Source organism: Nerophis ophidion, linkage group LG29 (genome assembly GCF_033978795.1).
Source record: "Nerophis ophidion isolate RoL-2023_Sa linkage group LG29, RoL_Noph_v1.0, whole genome shotgun sequence".
Lineage (NCBI taxonomy): Eukaryota > Metazoa > Chordata > Actinopteri > Syngnathiformes > Syngnathidae > Nerophis > Nerophis ophidion.
This window is the reverse complement of record NC_084639.1, coordinates 12,307,495-12,320,032: the sequence shown is the minus strand read 5'-3', so window position 1 is coordinate 12,320,032 and position 12,538 is coordinate 12,307,495.

Below are 12,538 nucleotides of genomic sequence, written 5' to 3'. Positions count from 1 at the left end.
GTGCCCAGTATGAGGGATCCATAACGCTCTGAATTAGGGGCATGTGTGAGACAATGTAAAGGTTTTATTAACCCAATGAATGAGATGTAATGGAGGAGATTACTACTAAGCGTTATGTGACAGATTGATGTCAGAAGAGGGATGTCACAAGGCCATATTTGCACTGTGCCCAATATGAGGGATCCATAAAGCTCTGAATTCGGGACACGTGTGAGACAGTGTAAAGGTTTTATTAACCCAATGGATTAGATATAATTGAGTAGATTACTACTAAGCGTTATGTGACAGATTGATGTCAAAAGTGGGATGTCACAAGGCCATATTTGCACTATGCCCAATATGAGGGATCCATAAAGCTCTGAATTCGGGACACATGTGAGACAGTGTAAAGGTTTTATTAACCCAATGGATTAGATATAATTGAGGAGATTACTACTGAGCGTTATGTGACGGATTGGTGTCAGAAGTTGGATGCCATGAGGCCATTTGCACTGTGCCCAATAAGAGGGATCCATTAAGCTCTGAATTAGGGACATGTGTGAGACAGTGTAAAGGTTTTATTAACCCAATGAATGAGATTTAACGGAGGAGATTACTACTAAGCGTTATGTGAAAGATTGGTGTCAGAAGTGGGATGTCACGAGGCCATTTGCTCTGTGGGATCCATAAAGCTCTGAATTCGGGACACATGTGAGACAGTGTAAAGGTTTTATCAACCCAATGGATTAGATATAATTGAGGAGATTACTACTAAAGGTTATGTGACTGATTGGTGTCAGAAGTGGGATGCCACAAGGCCATATGCACTGTGCCCAATATGAGGGATCCATAAAGCTCTGATTTAGGGACACGTGTGAGATTGTATAAGGGTTTTATTAACCCAATGTATGAGATGTAATTGAGGAGGTTACTACTAAGCATTATGTGGCAGATTGGTGTCAGAAGTGGGATGTCACTGCACTGTGCCTAATGCGAGGGATCCCAGACACTCTGAATATGGTATATTTGGGTCGAACAATGTAAAGTTGTTTTAAACTCCTGGAGATCGGGATTAAAAATGTGAATTACTTTAAGGCGGGGGTCAGCAACCCGCGTCCCTCGAGCATCGTGCGACTCTTTAGTGCCGCCTTAATATTACATTTCAACATTTCTGTCAACGAAGATTAACTTCAGCCTGCGACACATAGTCATTTTGATAGTAGGCTCTTATTGCTAATATAGACACTTACATCATGTTTTGTCTTCAATATAACACTTATATAAGGCTTTCAAAGTCATTTTGATAGTAGGATAATACAGCTTATATAGACACTTACATCATGTGTTGTCTTCAATATAACACTTATATAAGGCTTTTAAAGTCATTTTGATAGTAGGATAATACAACTTATATAGACACTTACATCACGTGTTGCCTTCAATATAAGACTTATATAAGGCTTTTAATTTTTTGCGGCTCCAGACAGATTTGTTTTTTGTATTGTTGGTCCAAAATGGCTCTTTCAACATTTTGGCTTGCCGATCCATGCACTAAGGTATTATGCTGTCAAAAGTGGGATGTTTAGCGGAAAGGTCAATTGAGAAATGCCCAGTTTCAAGGGTTCTTCAGAAGTGCTATTTCTTTTCAAGGTTGTCCAAAATAGCTTTTAGTTATTGAATATTGTGTGCCAACTTCTAAATTATCTTATAACCAAATATATACTATTGTTATGTAACATGCTCTACCAAAAAACATCATGTTTTATCGTAATTTTAAAGAAGCAGGGAGATGTTGGCATGTTATTTAATAGTAGTAAAAACATGGAACATGAGTCAATTGTGTTTTAATGAAAGCTTTGGAGTTAAAAAAAATATTAATTTAAGCAACTTAAAGGCCTACTGAAACCCACTACTACCGACCACGCAGTCTGATAGTTTATATATCAATGATGAAATCTTAACATTGCAACACATGCCGGGTTAGTTTACTAAATTGCAATTTTAAATTTTGTGCGAATTATCCTGCTGAAAACCTGCGCGTGACGTCACGGATTGTAGCGGACATTTTGTTCCAGCACCGATCCTAGCTATAAGTCGTCTGCTTTAATCGCATAATTACACAGTATTCTGGACATCTGTGTTGCTGAATCTTTTGCAATTTGCTCAATTTATAATGGAGACGTCAAAGAAGAAAGATGTAGGTGGGAAGCGGTGTATTGCGGCCGGCTTTAGCAACACAAATACAGCCGGTGTTTCCTTGTTTACATTCCCGAAAGATGACGGTGAAGCTTTACTATGGAACAGAGCGGTCAAGCGAACATGGTTCCCTACCACATGTCAACCGGCAGGTTTCGGTGAGAAATCGTGGTAATAAGTTGGCTCTTACCGTAGACATGAGCGTCGTTCCTCCTGCAGCTGCGGACTCTCTTGCCTCCTCCCATCAGCCGACCCCGACCGTGGGATGCTTACACCGTGGAGGAGGGGGAAAAAAAAATCTCAGCCCGGCTGCCTTCGCCTCGTTGAGAAACATGGCCTCCCTCAAAGACACTGGTGGTCACTACACCCGTGGCCACACCCCTCCGACTTTCAGGCTGTACAGGTACGACCATATAATCTCACTAAAACACTAGTAACACAATAAGCAGATAAGGGATTTTCCAGAATTATCCTAGTAAATGTGTCTAAACATCTGAATCGCTCCCACTGCCCTTGTCTTTTTTTTTTTTCTAGTCCTTCACTCTCACTTTCCTCATCCATGAATCTTTCATCCTTGCTCAAATTAATGGGGAAATCGTCGCTTTCTCGGTCCGAATCGCTCTCGCTGCTAGTGGCCATGATTGTGAACAATGTGAGGACGTGAGGAGCTCCACAACCCGTGACGTCACGCTCACATCGTCTGCTACTTCCGGTACAGGCAAGGCTTTTTTGTTAGCGACCAAAAGTTGCGAACTTTATCGTGGATGTTCTCTACTAAATCCTTTCAGCAAAAATATGGCAATATCGCGAAAGGATCAAGTATGACACATAGAATGTGAATGGACCTGCTATCCCCGTTTAAATAAGAAGATCTCATTTCAGTAGGCCTTTAAACACTTTTTTTGCCCCTAAAGAATACATTGTTTCTTCACTCAATACTTTGTGAATGCTGACATCATCATTACTGTTCTCCAATGAAATTATTCATGAGGTTTTGACGAAATAACGTATGATGGTCTTCTTCAGGACTAACTTTACAGCAAGTTTTTTTTTTTTTTTTACCAGCCGGAAAGTTGATTCAATTATTGAAGGCAGACTTTGAAGGATTGCAGACTCCAGCTGGTGTGTTCCCTGGAGGCCCTATGCTGTGTTTTACAGTAAAATGTGATACAGGCCGCATTAATCGTGCCGTTTGGAGCTCAGCCCAGTAAGCAATTTGTGTGAGTGTGTGAATGCATGCTGATACTTTTGCACATGCATCTGTTTTTGTGCGCAGTAAGTGCAGAAGTTAGAGGCAAACATAATAGATTGTAATTCATTTTGCATTTAATATAGAGCAATTACCACCATTTGGTTTTTAATATGTATTTTTGTGCCAACTCTCCCTGTTCTTTCTCTGCATTGCGAGGTTGCACATTTTACTAAAGGAACAGGATAGGTTGTATGAAAATGCATGCTCCTATTTTTAAATTGGCCCTGCGTTATTCTGCCTAGCAACAAGTTTAATCTGTTTTAGTGTGCAGCAGCAAACATATGAAGACAAATGTGTGTTTATGCAACCCAAAAAAATGGATTTGCAACCAAATATTATTTGCAAACACAAAAATGGATTTGATGTATAAAACATTTTGAAAAAACTTTTTTTTGTTGTAAATATTTTTTGGTTACAAATCATTTGTTTGGTTATGACTCAACTTCAATCTTGTGCTGGGGTTTTGTGATGTTAGAATACTTATTACAAAAAATATTTGTAACCAAATACAATTGTTAGCTTTTTATAATTTTTTTGTTTTCAGATTAAAAAAAAATTCAGTTGCAAAAAATTTTTTCGGTTGCAATTCCATTTTTTGTTTGGTTGCATAAAAGGACACAAAGTTATTTGTACATGAGCCGAGTCGTGGTGTACCTGGCATCATGAGAAAAACAGATTCTGATGTGCTTTATTTATATTTATAACAGAGTAAATCAAATTCAATTTGTGTTTGGTTAACTTGTTTTAAAACCTATATTTTATCATTTTCTCTATTGTAATTGTCAACTTTATTGTGATTGGCTCAATGTTTTTTGTTTTTTTTGTGGCCATGTTCATGTCTACTCTCCCTGTCCTTTTTTTTTACGACATGTCGTCACGGCAACTTGGTAGGTTATTTTTTTAATTTAATTTTGATGTGAATATTTTTTCAACCCAATTTATTTTTTAAATTGCTGAGATCAAAATTACCCAATTTTGGTAGTTTTCAACCCAACTACTGTGTAACTAGACTAAACCGGGGGTTAGTAACCCGCGGCTCTTTAGGGCCGCCCCAGTGGCTCCCTGAAGCATTTTTAAAAAAGGATTGAAAATGGAAAAAGATGGGAAAGGAGAATGTTTTGTTTGTTTTAGTATGTTTTTTGTTTGAGGAAAAACATGACACAAGGGGCGGCATGGCGTTAGGGGCAGCATGGCGTAGTGGGTAGAGCGACCGTGCCAGAAACCTGAGGATTGCAGGTTCGCTTCCCACCTATTGACATCCAAATCGCTGCCGTTGTGTCCTTGGGCAGGTCACTTCACCCTTGCCCCCGGTGTCGCTCACACTGGTGAATGAATGAGGAATGAATGATTGGTGGTGGTCGGAGGGGCCGTAGGCGCAAACTGGCAGCCACGCTTCCGTCAGTCTACCCCAGGGCAGCTGTGGCTACAGATGTAGCTTACCACCACCAGGTGTGAATGAATGATGGGTTCCCACTTCTCTGTGAGCGCGTTGAGTATCTAACAATAGAAAAGCGCAATATAAATCTAATCCATTATTATTATTATTATTATTATTATTATAAACCTTCCCAGGTGTTAGAAAGCCCAATGTTTAATATGTTTGTGTGTATGCTTCCCTGATTACAGTATTTGGTGAACATCGTTTTGTCCTACTAATTTTGGCGGTTCTCGAACTCACCATAGTGTGGACTGTGACGCAACAGTTTGTTTACATGTAAAGTCTTCCACTCCTTTTTTGTCTCATTTTGTCCACCAAACATTTTATGCTGTGCGTGAATGCACAAAGGTGCGCTTTGTTGATGTTATTGACTTGTTGGAGTGCTGATCAGGCATATTTGATGAGGGCAGGACTGCAAGCTAGTGAATGCTAACATGCTATATAGGCTATCTGTATGTACATATTGCATCATTATACCTCATTTGTTGATATATCTGAGCTCATTTAATATTGTTTACTTTTATCCTCTTTGTATATAATTTAGTGTTGCATGTCTCATGACACATTATCTGTATGTAATATTGGCTGCATTTCAGATGGTTGTTTGTGTGCCATGTTGTTCCAGACCACGAGCTTGCCAAAGATTGTAATAAATCTATTAAAAGAACACAGCCTGCAGTTTCCTTTAACTTGGACATACACATCTATACCTTTGGCCATGAAAAGCCAGTAATTTCCAGGAGTTATCTCACTTCCTGAGTAGCCTCTGATTTACTAATGTTTTCTAATGTTGTAAAAATGTGTAGAATAATAACATTTCTGTCAACGAAGATTTGCTTCAGCTTGCGACACATATTCATTTTGATAGTAGGCTATTCATTTTGATAGTAGGCTATTATAGCTAATATAGACACTTACGTCATGTGTTGCCTTCATTATAAGACTTATATAAAGCTTTTCATTTTTTGCGGCTCCAGACAGATTTGTTTTTTGTATTTTTGGTCCAATATGGCTCTTTCAACGTTTTGGGTTGCCAACCCCTGCACTAAACCAATACTGGGTTAATGCAACCCAGTTAGACGGGTTATGTATTCAACCCAAATGCTGGATATTTTTAATTGCAATTCTGGTTTAATTCTACCAAATAAATTGGTTATTTTTATGTTTCATGTCCATAGGACATTATGATTTATTACTCTTACAAGCAGAGGTCAGTAATGCCACTTGTAGTTTTTTAAGCTTTCCAACATCTTTTTTGTAGTCCAAAAGGTCATAATGATTTATGTTTCTAACAGGAAGCAGAAAAATAAATCCACTTTAGTCTTTAAATAGCCCGCAATCTTTCTTTTGCAGACCTGATACACCACACTGCATGTAGTCTATAATTATGTATTTTTGAACAATTGTAAGATACAATTATGGGTGATTTTGGAACTGCTATCACAAATATCCATCCAACCATTCTTTCCTATCACTTTTCCCTCTCAAGAGTTATAGAATAATGTGAAGTCTATCCAACATAGTCTTAAATAATCAAGACAATGAACAATTTAAATACCTTACAATTACGATTATCTGTTGGACTAACTCAAAGACATGGATCTTCCTCACTAATAGTTTCAACTTTTGGTTCTTCATAAAGGTGTATTTAACATTTTTTCTCCTTAAAACTGATTTGATTCCAATCATGTGTTCCAAACGAACAAGTCATTTATTTGTAGCAACGGAATAACAATACATTCATCTCTAAATTAATCAAAAACACAAAATGCCGCTGCGATGCACTCTGGGAAATAGACTCACCCAATGGAAGTCAAGCCTTTACCCATACAGACGCACGTCGGTATTGCAACTTGTAGTTCTTTTAGCTGTCGGCCATCACCAGATGTGATGATTTTGCGACCTTTACAGGTAGAAGTTGGGCGCTTGCAAACTACAAGTTGCAATACCGACCTCTACCTGTGGGAGTCATACATCATTATGCAGTATGGACTACAAATAAAATGGAGGTTGTCTTTAGAGAACTACAAAATAAAACGGCGGCCAGATATGACGTACAGCTACTTCTGGTTTTAAATCCTGTTTAGGCCACGCCCACTTCATGTGACCTGACCTCCCCCCTGAACAAATGGTGCACTTAGGTCACGCCCCCCTGCTAGCTAAAATTATGTATCTGGTGTAAGGTTAACTAGTGATATTTTTCACCCATATGTGACATGTTATAACAGGCCTGGGCAATTATCTTGACTCAAAGGGGACAAATTTAGAGAAAAAAATGTGTCTGGGGGGCCGGTATATACATATATATACATATATACACATATATATATATCTACATATATACATACATATACGAACACATATGTATATGTAATATATATATATATATATATATATATATATATATATATATATATATATACATACTTATGTATATATATATATATATATATATATATACAAACTTATGTATATATATATATATATATATATATATATATATATATATGTATGCATGTATACATATACACACACATATACATATACATATATATATATATGTATATGTATATATGATTGAATGCTACAGTAAAAACGTTATGACAGACCGCCTTGAAAAAACGGAATGGAATTTAAAAAATGTTTACTGAATGAGAAACCCAGAATGTACATGAAAATAAAGAATGTGGGATTTACAATATTAACTATGAACGATAAAACACTGAATATTAACAACATATAAACGTCACACCCCCTCTCCATCGACATATTTTACAATTAAGCGAAACGCAACACAAATGCCACAAACAGCGAAATATCAATCAATCAATCAATGTTTACTTATATAGCCCTAAATCACTAGTGTCTCAAAGGGCGAACACATATGTATGTATTTATGTATGTATGTATGTATGTATGTATGTATATATATATATATATATATATGTATATATATGTAATCTGTGAAAATGTGCTGCACAGTATGTGTGCTGGGGTCCTATTTTTCGGAACACTAATACAAAAACTTCACAATAATGTCTGATTGAATGCTACAGTAAAAACATTATGACAGACCGCCTTAAGAAAACGGAATGGAATTTAAAAAATGTTTACTTAATGAGAAACCCAAAATGTACATGAAAATAAAGAATGTGGGATTTACAATATTAACTATGAACGATAAAACACTGAATATTGACAACATATGAATGTCACACCCCATCTCCATCGACATATTTTACAATTAAGCTAAACGCAACACGAATGCCACAAACAGCGAAATATGAACGCTAAGGGTAAAAGAAAAAACCCAACTACAATCCGATATATATGAGCTTTAGAACCATGTTGTGAAGTGAAGTGAATTATATTTATATAGCGCTTTTCTCAAGTGACTCAAAGCGCTTTACATAGTGAAACCCAATATCTAAGTTACATTTGTAAAAATCTCCTTCCGCGTCTGTCCCTGACACCCGCATTTCAGGCTGGCACTCTGTGGAAACGCTTCCCCCCCACACTGCTTGGTGCCTTATCTGAGCTGCTGTGACTTAGATTACCATAGTAACTAATTAGATTACCATAATAACTAATTATTTTACCGTAGCATTAGTATACCATGCAAAAGCGCAGATTCAAACCATTGAAATTCTTTGTATAGTTCAAGATTTCCAGTCATTTGAAAACATCACTGCACATCATAATGGCAGCTACACTTTCCATCTTCCATCCATCCATCCATTTACTTCCGCTTGTCCCTTTTGGGGTCGCGGGGGTGCTGGAGCCTATCTCTGCTGCATTCAGGCGGAAGAAGGGGTACACTCTCGACAAGTCGCCACCTCATCACAGATAGACACACAACATTCACACTCACATTCACACACTAGGGCCAATTTAGTGTTGCCAATCAACCTATCCCCAGGTGCATGTCTTTGGAAGTGGGAGGAAGCCGGAGTACCCGGAGGGAACCCACGCATTCACGGTGAGAACATGCAAACTCCACACAGAAAGATCCCGAGCTCGGGATTGAACTCAGGACCTTCATATTGTGAGGCACATGCACTAACCCTTGTCACACCGTGCTGCCAGTTTCCATCTTAAAGATCTAAAAAAAATATTTGGGAATGTACGGCGAGCCAGATTGAAACACTTAGCAGGCCTTAATTTGTCCAGGTCTGGGTTATAAAGTAACATATAAAGTACATACTAAACTTTTCTTTTACTTTTGCTGGGTTAGTGATTGGGTCGCAAAAACTACCCAACTCTTTAGAAATAACTTATAAATATGATCCAACAGGCTCAACCCAGCATTTGGGTAGAGAACACCCCCCCCCCCCCCAGCATTTTTCAGTGTGCAGGACCAATTTTTGCCTAGCAACAAGTGTCAAGTGTGCAGGAGCGTACCCAGTCTGTGCAAATGTGGCCAACAATAGATACTGTTATATGTTACATTTCATACAGCATCATTTAAACTGGTTCTTATTTAATGAACTTCTCATATAGTCCTTATTTTGTATTTGTTCATAATAGTCCTAATCTTCAATGTAATTACCAAATTAATTTGTGTGTATAGGACTATGTCTCTGTTACCTTGTTTCCAAGGTAACAGGATGGATTATACCTGGGTCATTGTTTCGGTGTGACTTTAAACCAAAGACCTGTTTCTCCTTTTTTTTTTTTTTTCTATTCTGCCTAGCAACAATTGTGACATGACCGGAAAAAAAAAACCTGAAGCAATTCTATTGGTTTATGATCCAACTATTGCCTGGAAACCCATAACCTGTTGATCTAACATCGTCTAAGACAGTGGTTCTCAAATGGGGGTATGTGTACCCCTGGAGGTACTTGAAGGTATGCCAAGATTTTTTTTAAATATTCTAAAATAGCAATCATTCAAAAATCCTTTATAAATATATTTATTGAATTACACTTCAACAAAATATGAATGTAAGTTCATAAACTGTGAAAAATAAAATACAACAATGCAATATTCAGTGTTGACAGCTAGATTTTTTGTGGACATGTTCCATAAATATTGATGTTAAAGATTTCTTTTATTGTGAAGAAATGTTTAGAATTAGATGGATCTCTATTACAATCCCCAAAGAGGGCACTTTAAATTGATGATTACTTCTATGTGTAGAAATCTTTATTTATAATTGAGTCACTTGTTTATTTTTCAACAAGTTTTTAGTTATTTTTACATCTTTTTTTCCAAATAGTTCAAGAAAGACCACTACAAATGAGCAATATTTTGCACTGTTATACAATTTAATAAATCAGAAAAATGATGACATAGTGCTGTATTTTACTTCTTTATCTCTTTTTTTCAACCAAAAATGCTTTGCTCTGATTAGGGGGTACTTGAATTAAAAAAATGTTCACAAGGGGTACATCACTGAAAAAAGGTTGAGAACCACTGTTCTAAGATCTTACATGATTTGATATTAATATTGACCTATAGCGCTTGACCCTCCTGTGATCTGGTCACTATCTCCTCCGCCATCACCCCCTCACGTGTGCACATGTGACCCGCCGCCAGCATCAAAGCTGATCCCGCCAGTACCCCAAATTCAGCATGATATTAGATGCATGGCCGCTGACCTTTTCACCTTTTTCTACCGCCGAACGTTGACTTGCGATGATTGAACTAATTCCCATAACAACCTCCGACGAGGAAGCGTATATTGAGCCACTCAGAGCTTCTAATCTACGATTGCTATCCTGGCTGACGTTGATGTTTGGCAGTGAGTGACCCCTCGTTGTTTACTCAGTAGAGAGTCTTTGCACTATCACTGAGGTCACCAAGGCCTTGATACCGGTGCATATCTGCTACTAATTAACTCCGTGCGCCTTTTTGAACTTTATCCTTATTTTTTTTATTTTTTTTTTTACTCACAACACTCCCAGTTGAAAATAATTGTCTACTTCTCGGAGATAGGGACTTCATGTTGGCTCCTTTAGGCGTGCCGTCCCCTTTTGACTGGCTGAGCTCTGACTCATGCACTCTCGCCCGTTGCCAGGGTTACCGTTTATTAATATTGATTTGTAACTTTGTGCCTCATCACCGAGCTGCACAGTGTGTAACGATGCCTGCTCTTGTTCTCACACACACACACACACACACACACACACACACGTTCTTGTATTTAATACCTTCGAGACCTCTAAACAATTTCTAGATATATAAACATTTGTATTTACAACATGAATAATATATACATACTACGCAAATATAAAAAAGCTTGTTGTGAAAAATGAGTTGGATTTTCACAAGACAAAGGTCACAGTTTCACAAGAAAAACTTGGGATTTTTGCAGTATTACAATAAAAGTCGTCATTTTACTCAGCGCAGGTCAACATTTTACAAGAAAAACGGAACATTTATGCAATATTATGATAAAAGTTGGAATTTTACCCAATAGCAGTCGCAAAACACTAACATTTTGGCAATTTTATGAAAAGAATCGTAATTTTACTCGACAAAAGTCACAATTTTATAAGAAAACTTGGAAATTTTGGCAATATTATAACAATAATCGGAATTTTACTCTGCAAAATAATGGCAAAAGTCGTCATTTCATTCAAAGAAATGTCAGTAATTCACAGGAAAAACAAAAATTGGCAATATTGTGATAAAAGTCACAATTTTATAGGACAAATGTCACCATTTTGCATAAAAAGTAATACTTTTACGAGAAAATACTGCAATATTACAGAAACAGAGAGAATATAAGAAATGTTTCCCAATTTTATAAGAAAAAAGTCGACATTGTGAAAAAAAGACTACTTTCAGTTAATAATTATTTTTTTTTTGTAATTGATTTTTAATCTTCATTATTTACTTCAACATATTACAGTATGTCTTTATATCCATCCATCCATTTTCTAACGCTTATTCTATTTGGGGTCGCTGGTGCTTATCTCAGCAACAATCGGGCGGAAGGTGGTGTACACCCTGGACAAGTCGCCACCTTATCACAGGGCCAACACAGATAGACAGACAACATTCACACTCACATTCACACACTCGGGACCATTTAGTGTTGCCAATCAACCTATCCCCAGGTGCATGTCTTTGGAAGTGGGAGGAAGCCGGAGTACCCGGAGGGAACTCACAGTGTTATAATTAGAGTCATAATTTTACTCAGCGCAAGTCAACATTTTACAAAAAAAACAGAACATTTATGCAATATTATGATAAAAGTTGGAATTTTACCCAATAGCAGTCTCAATTTTACAAGAAAAGCCTAACATTTTGGCAATTTTATGAAAAGAGTCGTAAATTTACTCGACAGAAGTCACAATTTTATAAGAAAACTTTCAAATTTTGGCAATATAACAATAATCGGAATTTTACTCGGCAAAATGATGGCAAAAGTCGTCATTTTATTCAAAGAAATGTCAGTAATTCACAGGAACAACAAAAAATTGGCAATATTGTAATAAAAGTCACAATTTTATGCGACAAACGGCACCATTTTGCATAAAAAAGTAGTAATTTTTACGAGAAAATATTGCATTATTACAGAAACAAAGAGAATATAAGAAATGTTTCCCAATTTTATAAGAAAAAAGTTGACACATTGTGAAAAAAAGACTACTTTTAGTAAAAAAAAAAATAAAAAATATATTTTTTGTTTGTAATTGGTTTTTAATCTTCATTATTTATTTCA